Below are 17,427 nucleotides of genomic sequence, written 5' to 3' on the forward strand. Positions count from 1 at the left end.
TGAGAGTGTGAATGTGACCTCCGACTGGCGTAGTCGGATGTCATTACCACCGACGTGGATAATGATTTTATTGTATTTGCGTTTCCTTTTAGCCAGCAGTTTTAAATTTGACTCGACGTCGCCCGCCCTGGCCCCTGGAATGCACTTGACTATGGTTGCCGGTGTCGCTAATTTCACGTTTCTGAGAATGGAACTTCCAATTACCAGAGTAGATTTCTCGGCGGATGTGTCGCCGAGTGGGGAGAACCTGTTCGAGACGTGAAGCTGTGGTTTGTCGCTGACAGCAGGATTCTGCTTAGGACTATGCTTCCTTCGGACAGTCACCCAGCCGCCCTGGCAGCTCCCAAGCAGCCGGGGGAGCGCTAGTTGGGGCTAAGCTAAGACGGTCCGCACCAGCTAACGGGGTCTGGCTAGCTCTAGCGGCTAATTGATTGGATTCATCGGTACGGAGCCGCCACAGGTCCAATTCAACCTCGTTAAGCCTCGCCTCCAACGCTACAAACAAACTACATTTAACGCACTTATCCATATCACTAAAGGACGCTGAGGAGTAGCTAAACATGTGGCACACTGAGCAGGAGAGAGGAGAGCGAGAGGGGGAAGCCATTGCTAGCTTACAGGGGAGAGTTTACAGAAATAAAGGCTGTTGCTATGAGACAGATTGTCTTTAAACTTAGGCCAACTAAAGCAAATAGACATGTAGTTTGGGAAGGTAATTTGGAGGTTCTACTGTGTCACGTCACAGCTGAAAATTGAGATTCTTTATGCGGCGCCTGTGAATCAACATAAACCATTTATAGACTCATGGAACAGGGAAGTGATTTTTACCTGCAGGCTAACGAGCTGAACTTATAGAGTAACGTAAGAGGCTCTTACAGGTGCGTCACATCAGGCACAGTGTGCTCTTCCTCTTGCCGATAAAATGAAGACTATTAAGTAGCGAGAGAGAGAAAACTGGTAAATCAGAGAGCATATTTGCGTAGGTACAACACATCGTTACTGATACAGCGCAGCGCCCAGATTGACACAACGTTTTATGGAGTGACAAAGACGAGACGCCAGGCTTTCCCTCCAGATCATCTGGATGTCCTCACACAGCTTCAGAATTTCTCCACGCGATTAAAGTTCCATGATGGGGTGATGTTGATGAAGGAGTTTCTGCTGCGCTCAAACCAGGCATTCTCCATGGCAGCTTGTCCATCTGATCAGAGAGCAGCGAGAGCTCTCAGAGGAAAATCTGCTCCACTAGGACTATTTTCTACTTTATCAGTCACTTTTTTTCCTCTGACCTCAGCGTTCATAGACTGTACCTGGTCAAACACAGAACAGAGCCAACCACCGAAGAGTGTTTCACAATGTCTGATAAACAAATGAATATTATAATGATAAATGGTGATTTGTTCATTATGTAAATAAACTGGTCTACAAGACTGATATTCAAAATGGCGTCTGCAACCTGTGGCTGAATCAATTAGAAAGTAGCTGGCAGGTCTTTGCAGGTTGATTTTGTGTTGTGTGTGGTACGTAACTCTGAACCGGTGTCACCCGCGATGATGTTTTCAGGTGTAAACAGTGTCTGAGCTGTGTTTGGAGTGCTCCGGAATGATGACACGGTTCAAAATGCACAAACAAAATGGATCACATTTTCATCTGTATTTTATTAATCAGCAGAGATTCTCACAGTCAGTCCATCTTTTCAAAGTGAAACACTTGATTTACTGTGTCAAAGATCACAAGCTTTAAACAAACTCCATATGCAGCAAAGGGACTGGAACTCCTGCCCCTCAATCCTTTTTCTGTCTCCTTCATGTTCTCATCTCCTGCTCTTCTTCATGTACCGGCTCTCTGTTTCCTTGTTGCTGTCTCCAGGTTCCTTCACTGACCCCTCAGGTGAAGGTTTGTACTGAGAGCGAGTGAGGGAGCGGGACCCCAGCCGGCCTCATGAAAGACGGCACCACTCCTCGGCAGGGGAAATCAACTTTTTCCTCTGAGACGACCTTGTCAGACGCATCATGATGTTTATCAGGATACGTCCTTTGCCTCGTGTTTGTGGGGATAAAATCTTCAAGGCAAAACTTCACTGTGAAAATGTAAATAGCCTTTTTTCAAAGTTGGGCATAATTATTGACCTTTTTTTTTTTTTTCAAGTCCATGCGTGTCAGTTATTGTCTTTGTTTGAGGGCCTCCAATTCAGCCCTCATGGCCTCGGCCGCATGTACGAGCTCCCTCATCCTGGTGAACTCCTGGAGGAGCTCCTGGTGGGTGGCCCAGTACTGCTGCAGCTCCTGTTGGAGGACAGCACTCTTCTCCCTCTCCTCCTGGATTGCAGCGGTGAACTTGTCGTAGTTTGAACGATAAGCCGCTTTCAGCTCCATGAACTTGGACATGAGCCTTGAGAAGGACCTGTTATTTTGGTTGCTCCTCCTCTGAGCGGCGCGCTCTCTCATTTGGAGGGTTAAAGAGTCAGACGTCCTTCTTCGGTCTCACCCAACTTGATGAGATCTTCATTCACCTTCCTTTGGAAAGACAGCTCCTTCTAGTACTCACTGATGCTTCTGGTCAGGGCTTCACTCATTTTGTGGGTCTTCTCCATGTTCTCCTTCCCGTGCTGCAGTTGTTGCTTCAGCTGCTGGACTCCCAGCTGAAGAGCACGGTTCTGCTTCTTCCTGGTCTCATCCGTTCGGATGAGAGCCTCACTCACATCCCTGTGGTAAACCAGCTCCTTCTTATACTCATTGACGTTCCTGGTCATGGCTTCACACATTTTGAGGGCCTTCTCTGTTTTCTCCCTCTCGTGTTGAAGTTGTTCCTTCAGCTCCTAGACCTCCAGCTCAAGAGCATGGTGCTGCATGAAGGCCTCGCTCTGCACCCGACTCTTGGACCTCTCAGTCGTCAGCTGCTTTGTCAGTCGGACCACTTGTCTGCGAAAACACTCAATGATCTTCTTTTGCTGGTCTACTTTTGCACTGAGGACTGCTGCATTGTCCTCAGCATCTTGCAGTCTGACGGCCAAATCCAGTCCATGGACCTCCATCTTTGTGCGCTTGTCTGGATTTCAAAATGCGAATGCGGCGTTTCGATGTGTTCAGGGTTTTCCTGTCAGTCCGTTTTTGATGGTTTTCTTAAATATTTGACACAAACTGCCAGTCTTTGTGATTTAAGAAGCTCACCCACTCCGATGTTCAGCATCCGTATCGACATCATTTAGCCGTAGGAGACGTTTTGTTTACATCAGCTCATCTTATAAAATTAAAGAATTTGCCAATCACACATAATATCCTTGGTGTTTCTTTGTTTCTTTTTAATGACAGAGATGAAGTAGCTTGTATTTTAGTGATACTTCACCCAAAAAGAGTGCTGCACCGGAGGCCTCAGGGAGCTCAGGACACATTCTCATGACTGGAAAGGTGTAAAAGACATGTGAAGTATTACCTTAAGGAAACACAATAACCTCACTTTGGCTGCATGTGAAAAATAGGAGGCATTGTTTTACTTCTCTAAGTCCACGATTTGTAAGATTTGTTTCCTGGTTGTTTTTCTGATCATCAAAACACACGACGTTCGTGTTTCAGGTCAAAGAGCTTGAATAAGGTTCTCTCACTGAGTGGAGTGGTTCTGGAGGGGCTGGTTCCTTCGCTGCCTGATCTCTGACTCAACTGCAGTCAACTCAACTGTACCGATAGATTTTGTATGAATATAAATCCTTGAATAAAGAAGTAGGTTATGGCATTGTAGTTTTAGTTTTAGAGATTTAGTACAGAAGTTTAATCCAAACTGGTACATTAAATAAAAAGTCTGTTGAATCAGATATCGAATCCGTGATGCTTTTCACTAAAGCCAATTTGATCACAACGAGGAGGAAGGTCGACTGGGATTATTAATCTTAAGTAGGACTTTCCAGGATGCAAAGCCAATAAAACGCCAACGGACGCTGTCGACTTCCACAACAGGAGCTTACAGGGCGGGGCTAGGAAATGAATGATTGTCATCCATCTTGTGTGAGACCGAATGAACCGCGGGGACTCTGATGGACGAGCAGGAAATCACGCTTGTCAAACAGTTTAAGTTCCCGTCCCTTTGATTTTCCTGCTGCTTATTATTTAAAAAATAAGATCTGTCCGTTCTGATTCGGAGTACGTTTGGTGCGAGTACATAATGAAGTTCTATCTTGGTTTTTTTCAAGATGAGAACTCCAAGATCTGTACCTGTATTATCTGGGGTTGGCTTTCCAATGGTCCCATCCCCGCCTGAGTGTGACGTCGGGAAGAGGGTGTGGCCTGTAAAAATTATTGAAATGGACATAACTTGAGTCAAGGTAAGATTAGAGGGTTAGGGAAGGGGAACAAAGAGACAGGAGCTGCACTGTCCATCCCGCGGGCTCTCCCATACCCCTGGTCCCAAATTTTGGAAGAGGGCGCTTGCACCTCCTGCCATAACACACCTCTGTCCACTGTTGATCCACGTTTCTCATGTATGATGTGTTTTTATATTTATGTAATACATTTGAAATGTAGGTGGCACGGTGATGCAGTGGTAAGCACTGTCTCCTCACAGCAAGAAGGTTCTGGGTTTGAGCCCCGGCTCCATCACGGGATCTTTCTGTGTGAGTCTCCATGTTCTCCCTGTTCCTGCGTGGGTTCTCTCTGGTACTCCAGCTTCCTCCCACAGTCCAAAGACATCAAGAGGGACCAGGTTAATCCAGACTCTAAATTGACTGTAGGTGTGACTGTGAGTGTGAATGGTTGTCTGTCTCTATGTGTTGGCCCTGTGATGGACTGGTGACCTGTCCAGGGTGAACCCCGCCTCTCACCTGTAGCTGCTGGGATAGGCTCCACCCCCCTCCCGTGACAGGATAAGAAGTAGAAAATCAATGGATTTATGATGTAGCCTTTATTGATTAATATGATAAAATGAAATATTGCAAACAAACCAACTCCAGGGAGAGAGAGAGAGAGAGAGAGAGAGAGAATGGCAATTTTTTGTTGTGTTAGAATGTAAACCACATTAAACCAGCAGTTGTTTCACCTCACTGAAGCACTTTCCAGCCTCAGCAGTCCAGCTGAACTCTGTGTCAGTGCGCACGCAAGCACAAAGTGGCTCCACCACAGGAGCATAATTGGGTATGAATTTGCTGTACCAGGAAATCATCCCAAGGAATGAACGTAAGGCAGCTGCATCATTTGGTGGAGGTGCTTGTTTGATTGCTTGGACGTGTTCTTTGTCCGGCTCGATGCCCTTTGCAGTCACTAAATGTCCCACAGATCCACCAGAGCTCCAACCGCCACCTGAATTCCCCCCCCCCCCACCCCACCTTTTATTCCCTGCTTTTACATCAGCCTGCGCTCCCGTCCCATGAACCAGTCTTCCCTCCAGTCCCCCATCAAGCTGGCTTGACTTTGGATGGTGCATCTCTCTTATCTAGGAACAGAGGCCAATTTATTAGCAATACTAATCCCTGACAAGCACCCAGAGTTCAGACCAGCAGGCAGAGCTGCAGTTTAACACGCCCCTCTGCTGGTTCCTTGGTGTTGTCACCCACCCAGCCTATAGAAACTGTGTCTGCCCTGAGGCTTTATAAACCTGCACCCAAATCTGGAGGAGTAATTTATAGCAACTTAGTTCAAATTAAAACCACTGCTCCAGCAAATCAACCCAATGCAACTATTAAATGTGGTTTGCTTAATATTCGATCTCTCGCAAGTCTCTCCGAGTGAACGATTTAATTACTAATTATCAGATTGGTGTATTAGCACTCACTGAAACCTGGGTGCAGCAAGATGAGTATGTTAGTTTAAATGAATCTTCCCCTCCTGGTTACATTAACTACCATGTACCTCGCACCACTGGCGGAGGAGGAGGAGCTGAAGTCTATCAGTCAAATTTGGTGCTTAACCCTCGACCTAACAGTTCATTAACTCATTTGAGAGCCTTATTGTCAGCTTTGTCCACCCAGACTGGAAAGCAGAGAAACCACTCTTACTTGCTGTGGTGTACCGTCCTCCTGCACCTTATTCTGAGTTCTTAGAAGAACTCCCTGACTTCCTGTCAAACTTGGCATTGAACTCAGACAAAGTCATTATAGTGGGTGACTTTAACATCCATGTGGACGTCAATGATGATTCTCTGGCCACTGCGTTGAAGTCGCTTCTTGATTCTGTTGGCTTCTGTCAGAGGGTAAACAAACCCACTCACACTTTTAATCACATCCTTGATTTAGTACTCACTTATGGAATAGAAGCTGACCTCATCACAGTTCTTCCTCAGAACCCTGTCTTGTCTGATCACTCCTTAATTACATTTGAATTTACCCTAACAAATTATATCCTACCTGGGAAAAAGTCCCGCTTCAGTAGATGTCTATCTGACACTGCTGTTTCTAGATTTAGGAGCTTATTCCAGCAGAGCTTGCTGCCACACCTTGTAATAATATATTGGGCAGTTATGCTGATTTCACCCCCTCGCAGGTAGACTATCTTGTGGACAGCACTGCAGCAGCACTCCTTGGGACACTTGATGCCGTAGCTCCCCTGAAGAAGAAGGTTATCAACCAGAAAAGAATAGTTCCCTGGTACAGCCTAGAGCTGCGTGCCTTAAAACAGAAGACCAGACAACTGGAAAGGAAGACACATTCCAGCCAGCACGAGGAAGTCCGCCAAGCCTGGAAGGAGAGTTTATTAATATATAAAAAAGAACTCCGTAATGCCAGAAGCGCTTACTACTCGTCCCTGATAGAAAAGAATAAGAACAACCCCAGGTTCCTCTTCAGCACTGTGGGCAGGCTCACCAAGAACCATAGTGCTGTTGAGCCATGCATCCCCCCAACTCTCAGCAGTAACGACTTCCTTTCTTTCTTTACTGAAAAGATTGTGAATATTAGAACGAAGATTGCCAGTAATGGAGGACAGACTACAGTCCCCATAGAAGCACCTCCCAGACTTGGTGCTCACTTGGACAGCTTCTCCCCGATCGACCTGTCAGAATTAACTTCAGCAGTCACTTCCTCCAAGTCAGCCACTTGTCTGCTGGATCCCATCCCAACAAGCCTCCTTAAGGATGCCTTCCCTCTAGTCAACACTTCTATATTAAATCAAATTAATCTTTCCTTAGTCACAGGTTATGTGCCACAGGCCTTTAAGGTGGCTGTCATCAACCCTTTACTTAAAAAAACCTTCTCTTGACCCAGATGTGTTAGCCAACTATAGGCCAATATCCAACATCCCCTACATCTCCAAGATCCTTGAGAAGGTTGCCCTGGAGCAGCTACATAAACATCTGCACAGCAACGAGCTCTTTGAAGCCTTCCAGTCTGGATTCAGGGAACACCATAGCACTGAAACAGCACTGGTCAGAGTCTCTAATGATCTTCTTATAGCTTCAGACAGAGGTCTCGTCTCTGTACTTGTCCTTTTGGACCTCAGTGCTGCATTTGACACCATCGACCACAGCATCCTGCTACAGAGACTAGACCATGACATTGGGATTAAAGGAACTGCCCTAAAATGGTTTAAGTCCTACTTATCTGACAGGTTTCAGTTTGTTAATGTTAATAATGACTATTCAGAGTACAGTAGAGTTACATATGGTGGACCACAGGGTTCAGTTTTAGGACCGATTCTCTTCACTCTTTACATGCTCCCATTAGGTGACATAATCCGGAAGCACTCGATCAACTTCCACTGTTATGAGGATGACACACAACTCTACTTGTCGATGGAGCCAGACGACACAAGCCAGTTTACTAATCTGCAAGACTGCCTGAAAGACATTAAATCCTGGATGTCTTCTAACTTCTTAATGCTCAATTCAGATAAAACTGAGGTCATCATGTTTGGACCTAAACACCTCAGGGACATGCTCTCTAATCGGATCTCTACTCTAGATGGCATCACCTTGACTCCGAGTACAACTGCAAGGAACCTTGGGGTCATTTTTGACCAGGACCTTTCCTTCAGCTCCCACATAAAGCATGTGACCAGGACCGCCTTCTTCCGTCTGTGCAGTATTGCTAAGATTAGAATATCCTCTCTCAGAGTGATGCTGAGAAACTGGTGCATGCATTCATCACTTCTAGGCTGGACTACTGCAACTCTCTCCTGTCAGGATGTCCTAAATACTCTCTAAAGTGTCTCCAGCTGGTCCAGAACGCTGCTGCGAGGGTTTTGACGGGAGTAAAGAAGAGAGAACACATCTCTCCACTTTAGCTTCTCTCCACTGGCTTCCTTTAGGATCTAGAATCGACTTCAAAATCCTTCTGCTGACTTATAAGGCTCTCAGTGATAAAGCTCCATCCTATTTGAAAGAGCTCATTAGTCCCTACTGTCCCACCAGAGCACTCTGCTCCCAGAATGCAGGTCTTTTAGTGATTCCCAGTATCAATAAAAACAGACTGGGAGGTAGAGCCTTTAGTTACTGGGTTCCTCTACTGTGGAACCAGCATCTCTCCATGGGTCAGAGCGGCAGACACTTTAACTACGTTTAAGTCCAGGCTTAAGACTTTCCTTTATGACAGAGCCTTCAGTTAGGACTGGTTCAGGTAGCTCTGAACCATTGATAGCTATGCTGCTACAGGCTTAGACTGCTGGGGGACACATCAGGTTACATGGAGCCCTTCCCTCCTCTCCCCTCCTCTCTCCTCTCCTCTCCTCTCCCCCTCTCTCCTCCTCTCCTCTCCTCTCCCCCTCTCTCCTCCTCTCCTCCCTGCACATTTTTTGAACTGTCACTACCACTACTTGTTGCACTTTGTAGTTTGGCCTTGGTGTCTCACAGTCTCTCTGTGTTTCCACAGATCCACCAGAGCCCCAAACGCTGCCTGCATCGCGCCCCCCCCCCCTTATTCCCCACTGTTACACCGGCCTGCGCTCCCCTCCCATGAACCAGTCTACCATCCAGTCCCCCATCAAGCTGGCTTGCTCTCCCTGCCTCCCCTCCCATGAACCAGTCTACCATCCAGTCCCCCATCAAGCTGGCTTGCTCTCCCTGCCTCCCCTCCCATGAACCAGTCTACCATCCAGTCCCCCATCAAGCTGGCTTGCTCTCCCTGCCTCCCCTCCCATGAACCAGTCTGCCATCCAGTCCCCCATCAAGCTGGCTTGCTCTCCCTACCTCCCCTCCCATGAACCAGTCTACCATCCAGTCCCCCATCAAGCTGGCTTGCTCTCCCTGCCTCCCCTTCCATGAACCAGTCGACCATCCAGTCCCCCATCAAGCTGGCTTGCTCTCCCTGCCTCCCCTACCAGAAGCTTCCTTCTTCAACTGTTATTAACATTTCCATGTTTCCTTCATTCTGCATTGTAAACTGTTTTCTTGTCTGTAACAACATCTACTGCACGTCTGTCCGTCCTGGTGAGGGATCCCTCCTCTGTTGCTCACCCTGAGGTTTCTCAGATTTTTCCCTGTTCAAAGGGTTTTCAATGGAGTTTTTCCTCAGTTGATGTGAGGCTCTGAGGGCAGAGGATGTTGTTATGATGCCATGTGAAGCCCTTTGAGACAAACTGGTGGTGAAAACGGGCTCTACAAATAAAATTGCCTTGCCTTGCCTTGCCTTGCCTTTACAAGGAGGTGCTTATGTGATCGCTTCTGCATGCAATTGAGTATTTTTGATCTTCGTGTTATTTTGCAGATTCTTCTGTCTGCCCGCGTGTCCTCTTATACAATCTGGTCTGTGCTTCACTGCCTTGTGTTTCCTGCACTCTAGTTTATGCAAATATATGTATAAATTTAACTACAGTTTAAGCAAATATATGCATGGATAAATTCATCTACATTTCCCCCTGTTGAGCACTACTAAGTGCTCACTTTTTCAGCTGGATAAATTGACAGCTGATCGTCCAATTGTGGGGTCTCGTCAGTGTCCTCATCTACCCAGATGAGCTCAGGTCCATCCTCATCCAGGAGAGGAGCTGAGGGTTCAGTGGTGGACAACATCTGGTATGCTGGAGGAGGCCCATTCTGCATCATATGCAAATAATCTGTCGTAAACTGGTATGATTTCTTTCTAATTTTGAAAAAGTTCTGCCTGGGTTCTCTCTGGTACTCCGGCTTCCTCCCACAGTCTAAAGACATCAAGAGGGGACCAGGTTAATCCAGACTCTAAATTGAATGTAGGTGTGACTGTAAGTGTCAAGAGCTGGGAAGTTTTTGGTCGGTCGCTGGGCAACACAGACTTTCAACTCCCTCCACAGATTTTCTATTGGATTGAGGTCTGGAGACTGGCTGGGACACTCTAGAACCTTGAGATGCTTTTTGCGTAGCCCCTCCTGTTGAGAATTTATTTGTGGAGAAACATGTGAGAGGTATTTGGTTAAAAAAGATCAATGTACATTTAATTTAAATATTGTGTTTGAAGTAAGAAGTAAAGAAGAGAAATAGAAGCTCATTTCTAAGTAAATGTCTGTGTTGTGGGCTGCACGGTGGTGCAGTGGTCAGCACTGTGGCCTAACAGCAAGAAGGTTCCGGGTTTGAGTCCCGGCTCGGGCGTGGGATCTTTCTGTGTGAGTCTCCATGTTCTCCCTGTTCCTGTGTGGGTTCTCTCTGATACTCCAGCTTCCTCCCACAGTCCAAAGACATCAAGAGGGAACGAGGCTGATTGATTCTCTAAATTGACCGTAGGTGTGGCTGTGAGTGTGAATGGTTGTTTGTCTCTGTATGTTGGCCCTGTGATGGACTGGCGACCTGTCCAGGGTGAACCCTGCCTCTCGCCCGTAGACGCTGGGATAGGCTCCACCACCCGTGACCCTTACTAGGAAGGAATAAGCGGAAGACAATGGATGGATGGATGGATGACTTCTTAACAAAATTTTTCAGCTCAGCATGAATGCTTCGCTTTGTCTATTAATCAATGAATTACATTTCTATGAGGATGTCATGTTTTATTTTTTGATTGAAATCACATTCACAGCTCAACAGAACAAAGTAGCACGTCAAAATCTGTTTGGTCCATTTGGATCTTATTGTGCTCTGTTAGCTGCACAGAGATTCCACTGGGTTTTCTCCATCGGCTCCATCATCCAGAAGGGTTTTAGTGTGTTTTGCATTGGTTTCTATTGTCGTCTATGGAAGTGATGGCAGAGACAAGGAGAGCAGGTAGGACTTGATTGAATTAGAGATGTTTAATACCTAAAGAAACACAAAAAAGCTCACGCAGTAATAAAACACAACAGACTCAAAATACAACTGGGAAAAAACAGGCTACACAACTGGGGAGGTGATGTGACAAGAGACAGGTGGGGAACACAAGGGCAGGGAAGGAGCTGATAGGACCAGAGACTCTAGGAGGACCGTGACTGACCAGGACTGATGACAAAAAAGACACATCGGTTTCTATGTCCATTGTAAAAGACTGCAGTGCAAGCAAAAACTGCATTACATTATTGCATGTACTGCACTTTTATTAAAACAATGTATTTTTATGAGTTAAACAAGCTCATGCATAGGTTTACATACGTATGACCAAGCTTAAGAGCCCCGAAACTACAGCCCAGACAGTCACCTTATGTAGTATAAACTCACATCATACATATTACAAATTGCACAGCTGGGTCTCTTAACATAGAAGGTACAAGCAGCAATGTGGAGCTGGCCGTCCACGTCAAGCAGGTACATCAGTGAGAATGGCGTGTGAATGAAAGCAGGAACACTGCTGGTAGGGCCATGGGAGACTGATGGCCATTACCCAGGCTCCCATAGTGAGCCGACCCACAACCTGGGTTAGCGTAGCTGCTCATCCCCCGGTAGCTCCCGAGCAGCCGTGAAAGCAGGCCGGCTGGGCGACTGCATGCATCGCTGGTGTCCTGATGATATGCAGTGCCACGTTTTAGGGGGTTGGGTCAGAGATGAGAGAGCTTTGAAGATGACAGTCTGGGATAAGAGTACTTTTGAAATGAGAGACTGATGTGATTTAACTGTTATCCTCTATGAAATCCTCAGATCATCACAGATTTTGTCATTCGGGGCTCTGAGACCACAGACACATTGGCTATGACGTCACAATGACAGAAATGCCCCTGTAGACCAAAGATAGTGATGTAGTTGCGATGTCAGTGATGTCACTGAAATGATCAGTGAAACTACTTCAACACTGAACACCACGCTCACTAATATATGAAAGAAATCATACCAGTTTACAACAGATTATTTTTTTTACTGCAGCTGATAATCAAGCCCTCCAGTTCAGTCCAACAGCCATGAAGAGACGAAGCAATTTAAAGTCAAGTGAGAGAAATACTCAGCCGGTAAATTCAGCTAAGAAACTGAAGAACACCGAGGACTTTGGGGCAACGTCTATCAGTTGCCCGAACTCAAAATACACAGCTGTACTGTTTAAGGGAAAAGTGCAGCTGCGCCAGGAAGAGACAAAGGGGGTGAAGTCGTTTCCAGCTGATAAAAGCCAGGGTCGGATTCTTTGCCATGCCCTCACCACTGACTTCTTCCACTATGGCACTGATTCAGGTCATGTGGTATGCGTTTCGTTGAAGGATGGGAAGACCGTGAGCAGCTTCACCCACACAGTGGGTGTGAGGGAAGTCTTCCCTGCTCAACGTGGGAAACACTTGGTCTTCACTGATGAAAAGAAGAGCGGCTACCTGCTCTCCACCTCAACAGAATCCGACTCCTGCTTAGAGCTTCCTGATTTCTCTCCCACCATCACTGGTGCGCTTTGGGACAGCTGGCACCCTGAAAGAGGAGTGTTTGCAGCATATGACCATGAAAAGGTCTACGTGTACGCTCTGCATAAACTCACTATTTATGGATCGTGGGTGTCCTTGGTGGGGAGTGAGTGCCTCCACCCTTCAAAGAAGCCCATGTCGTTGGAGAATGGCGTCCTGACTTGTCAGCTGGCGAGTGGCCAGACCAGCAAGCTGACTCTCAGCACACACTCCTATCTGAAGCAGGCAGGAAGCTCATCGTCAAAGCTAAGCAAGCAACTCACACGGGCAGTGATGCTCAACAGGCTTGATGAAGGCTTGGATCTGGTCAGGACCCACACCAAGGAAAGACTCCTGAAAAAATTAGGCAAAGCCTGTCTGATCCACATGGAGGTTGAGCTGGCCATTCAGGTTTACCAATTGAGCCAAAATGTCAGCATGGTCAGCTCACTGGAGGCCATCAGGGGTATAAAGGAGAACAAATTACTAGCCGGCCATTTGGCCGTGTTCCTGGGTGAATACAACCTGGCCCAGGACCACTACTTATCCTCCAGCTGTCCAGTTGCTGCCCTGGAAATGAGGAGAGACCTGTCACACTGGGAAAAGGCTCTGAAGTTAGCCAAGGACTTAGCAGAAGACCAGATTCCCTACATTTCCAAGGAATATGCTGCTCATTTGGAGCAAACTGGTGACTTTCTGAAGGCTCTGGCTCACTACAAAAATGGTCTGACCCATAATAATCAAGAGCATAATGAGGCCTGCCAAGCCGGAGTAGCCAGGATGTTAATTACGGTGGGTGACATCAGAGGAGGAGTCGCCAAGGCAATTCAACACCCGAGCAGAGTCCTCAAGCAGGAATGTGGAGCTCTTTTAGAGAGCGTGAGACAGTTGTCCCAAGCTGCTCAGCTCTATGAAATGGGCCAGTATTATGATCAGGCTGCATTGGTCTACATGCAATGCAAGGACTGGGCAAAGGTGGGAGAGCTGCTCCCACATGTCTCCTCTCTCAAGACCCACCAGCGATACGCCAAGGCCATGGAAGCCAATGGCAAGTACAAGGTGGCAGCGCAAGCCTACAAACGCGCTGAAGACTGGGATAATTTGACTCGTATCCTGCTGGACCACCTGAACAATCCCGAAGCTGCAGTTCACGTTGTCAGACAGACCAAGAGCAAAGAGGGAGCAAAGATGGTTGCCAGATTTTTTCTCCTGCTGAAGAACTATGATTCAGCAATCCGGATTCTGGTTCTGTGTCAGTGCAATGATGAAGCTTTCAAACTGGCACAGCAGCACAGACAAGTGGAGGTCTTCGCAGAAATCATCGGTGCTGAAGCTACCCAGGACGATTACGGAAATATTGCTCAATACTTTGAGGCTGAGAGGAATCACCTGCAGGCTGGGTACTACTTTGATCTGGGTGAGCAGTACAGAGGAGCCCTGGAGAACCTCTTGATGTGTGACTCTACTGAGGGTGGCTTGGCTGTTGACATGGCCATTGAGGTGGTATGTCAGGCTAAGGACATCTGTCTGACCGATCAGCTGATAGATTACCTGACCGGCAAGACTGACAGTAAACCCAAGGATCCTGTCCATCTGTTCCGTCTGTACATGGCACTACAGCGGCACACAGAGGCTGCTCACGTCGCCAACAGCATTGCCAGGGAACAGCTGTGTTCAGGGAACTACCGTGTTTCCCATGATTTGCTGTTCAAAATGTACAGAGAGCTGCTGGACCATAAGACGGACATTTCAACTGAAATGTCAACCAACCTGATGCTGCTGCACTCCTACCTCCTGGCCAAAATCCATATCAAAAGAGGAGACCACCTTAAAGCAGCACATTTACTCACTCGCGTTAGCGAAAACATCCGTATGTTTCCTGCTCATGTTGTGCCCATTCTGACATCTGCAGTCATTGAATGTCAGCGAGCTGGGCTGAGGAACTCAGCCTTCAACCACGCTGTCACGCTAATGAGGCCAGACAACCGAAAGCAGATACAGCAAAAATACAGGAGGAAGATTGAGGATATTGTACGACATCCACACAAGTCAGAAGTGGTGGATGACATGACTCCATGTCCTGTCTGTGGCTCCCTGCTCCCACAGAACGAACTCTTGTGCACCTCCTGCAAGAGCAACCTGCCCTACTGCATTGCAACAGGGCAGCATATGCTGAGAGAGGACTGGTCTGTGTGTCCTCATTGTGACTTTCCAGCTCTTCACTCCCAGTTTCTCCTTTTGCTGAAGACGGAGAAAGCATGCCCGATGTGTTGTCAGACTCTTGGTGCAGATGAGGTGAAGAAGATCTCGGACTGCTCCAAGTATCTGGCGACTGTGAACCTGAATCGCAGAACAACGGCGTCCCCCTGAGAATGTAGACTTACCAGCACTTTAGGAGGCACTCCTGTTTAAGACCTTATAAACATGGTCCAGGGGATCTGCTGAAGTTCAAAAGGAGCATCTTAATGGGGTAGAATTGGCTTGGCATGGTTGGTGGTTCCAGATGGTGTGGATGAGTGAGTACACCATCATCTGTATCTGTATGTGTGTCTGTACCACCACCATAATGATCCCAGTCTGTACCCGCACTCAGAGGGGGCAGGGTTTAATTGAGAAGTGGGTGTGGGTCAACATGGAGGAGTTTATTTGTTGAATTGGACTTCATTCATCTGGGATTGCTGTCAGAAACATTACATTCTGTATCACTCACTGTCCAGAGCATTAAAGTGTTGAAAATTAAATGAAAACCAAATCAACTGAGAGAGAATGTGTTTGTGCAGGTGCATGCATAGGACAGAAATAAAAACTGGTTTCTGTATTTTTTTATCCAAATTTACTGCCTTATTTCTTTATTCTATTATTCCTTCTCATTTACTGGTTTTATAGTGTATATCATTGTTACGTCACATAATTTTGTGCTTTAGTAACAACAAGTTCATGTTAATGCCAACAAAGCCACAGGTACTGAACTGAATGGTCTTAACAAGAGCAAATGTCCAGTGAGCAGCAGTTCTCTTTGCTGATGGTTTCATTATTTCTGGAAGGAAAGCCCTCTCTTTTTGTGCATCTACCTTGGAGGAATTGGGGAAACTTTGGAATTACAAGTTGCATAGATGATCATTTAGTTTGGCTTTGGTGCTTTGAAGGTAAAAGATTGGAAGCCAGTTACTGTTTTTGTAGCAATGTGTATCTTCTTCCTCTACCCAGAAGTCACTCAAGTGTCAGAGGGACGTTGCCAGAGGCCGCCTGCACGTGGCGTCGTGAGGAGACTGGAGCACCCTGAGGGCTGCCCAGCAGGGCTCCAAGTCTCATCTCTTGACTGCTGGATAAGCTGTGAATCCAAATACTCGACACTGAAAATAAGAACAGTCATTACTCTCTGTGTCTTTATACTGTGTTGATATTTTTTGTTCTTTTTTTTTTGCATTCCAAAATTTGTCTCTTCTCATTGTTTGGATATTACCCAAGTCTTCATAAAGCTAAAAGAAAACCCTCAACAGTGTAAACAAATGCCCCACCGATCAATCTTGGTGTCATAATTAACAGCAGTTTGCTATCTGGTAGTTTGCATGAAGTCAAAATAAAATAATTCAGTGACACAGGTATCATAATGTTGTGTCCCACTCGATGTAACAAAGCGGCGACTCCTTTGCCCTCACTTTAATTTGCCAAGTTGGTTCAATTCTGTCAGTGTTTAGGTTAGCTTCCTTAGCTCCTCGCTAAGCTAACCTTTACTAACTTTTCTGCATTTCTGTGCCTGTGTGACTGACCGGTGCGTTTTCATGCTGAACGCAGAGGCAATAAAGTCTGGTCTGAAGCTGAAGAGAGTGTTGGTCCATGATTCACACAACACAATGCACAAGGGGATCCCTGGAAATTTAACAACAGTTACAGAGGCACTATAGGGTTTCCACAAGGCCAAAAAAATCCTATGCCTTCAATAATTATTACTCATACACAAAAAAAAGTTGTTGCAATAATGAATGAAAAGTAGAACACAATCTGCTGCAAACTGTGCACGGCCTCTGGATGGCCTTGTGCCGTCGCAAAATGAAGAGAATGAAGAGACAGTTACTTATTTCATCTAGAAGAACTACATCCAAATTTACGTACCAGTTTGAATCGAAGTGATGCCTTCAACCACCATGTTACTGATGTCCTCCTGTGGGACAGTCTCAAAGAATGATTTTACACAGCTTTGTTTATGGTACCTTTTTGTTTTAAAAAGATGTCTGACCTGCACTGAAATCCCACTCATTGACACCATGGAGCCAAAAATAATGCTGTTACTGTTTCACCTCACAGTATGAAAGGAGAATGGGCTCCCTTTACTCCTGCTATCAGGCTCTGTCCAACCCAGTCCAGGCCCTGCTTTCAATATCATCAGTCCTCCTGATGAACTGAGAGCCAGGTCAGGCCAAGGATTCACTCATTAAATATTAGGAGTCAACTCCCCTTGGAGGGACCTGCTTTTTTCAGTAAAGCAAGTTTTGGAAGGCTAGTGAATGGCAGAACTGGCTACTTTTTGATTTGTAAAAATTGTTGTAAATGCTGACTGTCCCTGCCATGCTAATATTAGCTTGGTGTTGCGCAGGCTACCCACTCACCTTTCATCTGGAGAGCTGCTGCATGCAGCACAGAGCAACGGGGAGGAGCATGTCTGTTTAGCTGCTCTGGTGCTATTTTTCTGTTGTTCAGCAGTGAGGGTGTTTAAATCGATGAAAATGAAATTAAGTGAGCTATGGTGCAATGTTCTGAACATGTGCATACTGAGTAGATGGTG

General features: G+C 46.4%; 1 pseudogene; it reads left to right on the forward strand.

Moving 5' to 3' along the window:
• Positions 1–12,153: 12,153 nt before the first annotated feature.
• Positions 12,154–16,981, forward strand: LOC147244357 (WD repeat-containing protein 19 pseudogene; annotated as a pseudogene).
• The last annotated feature ends 446 nt before the right edge of the window (positions 16,982–17,427 follow it).

This window comes from Aulostomus chinensis, chromosome 19, assembly GCF_037954235.1.
Source record: "Aulostomus chinensis isolate RoL2024-O1b breed Wild chromosome 19, RoL_Achi_v1.0, whole genome shotgun sequence".
NCBI classification, from domain to species: domain Eukaryota; kingdom Metazoa; phylum Chordata; class Actinopteri; order Syngnathiformes; family Aulostomidae; genus Aulostomus; species Aulostomus chinensis.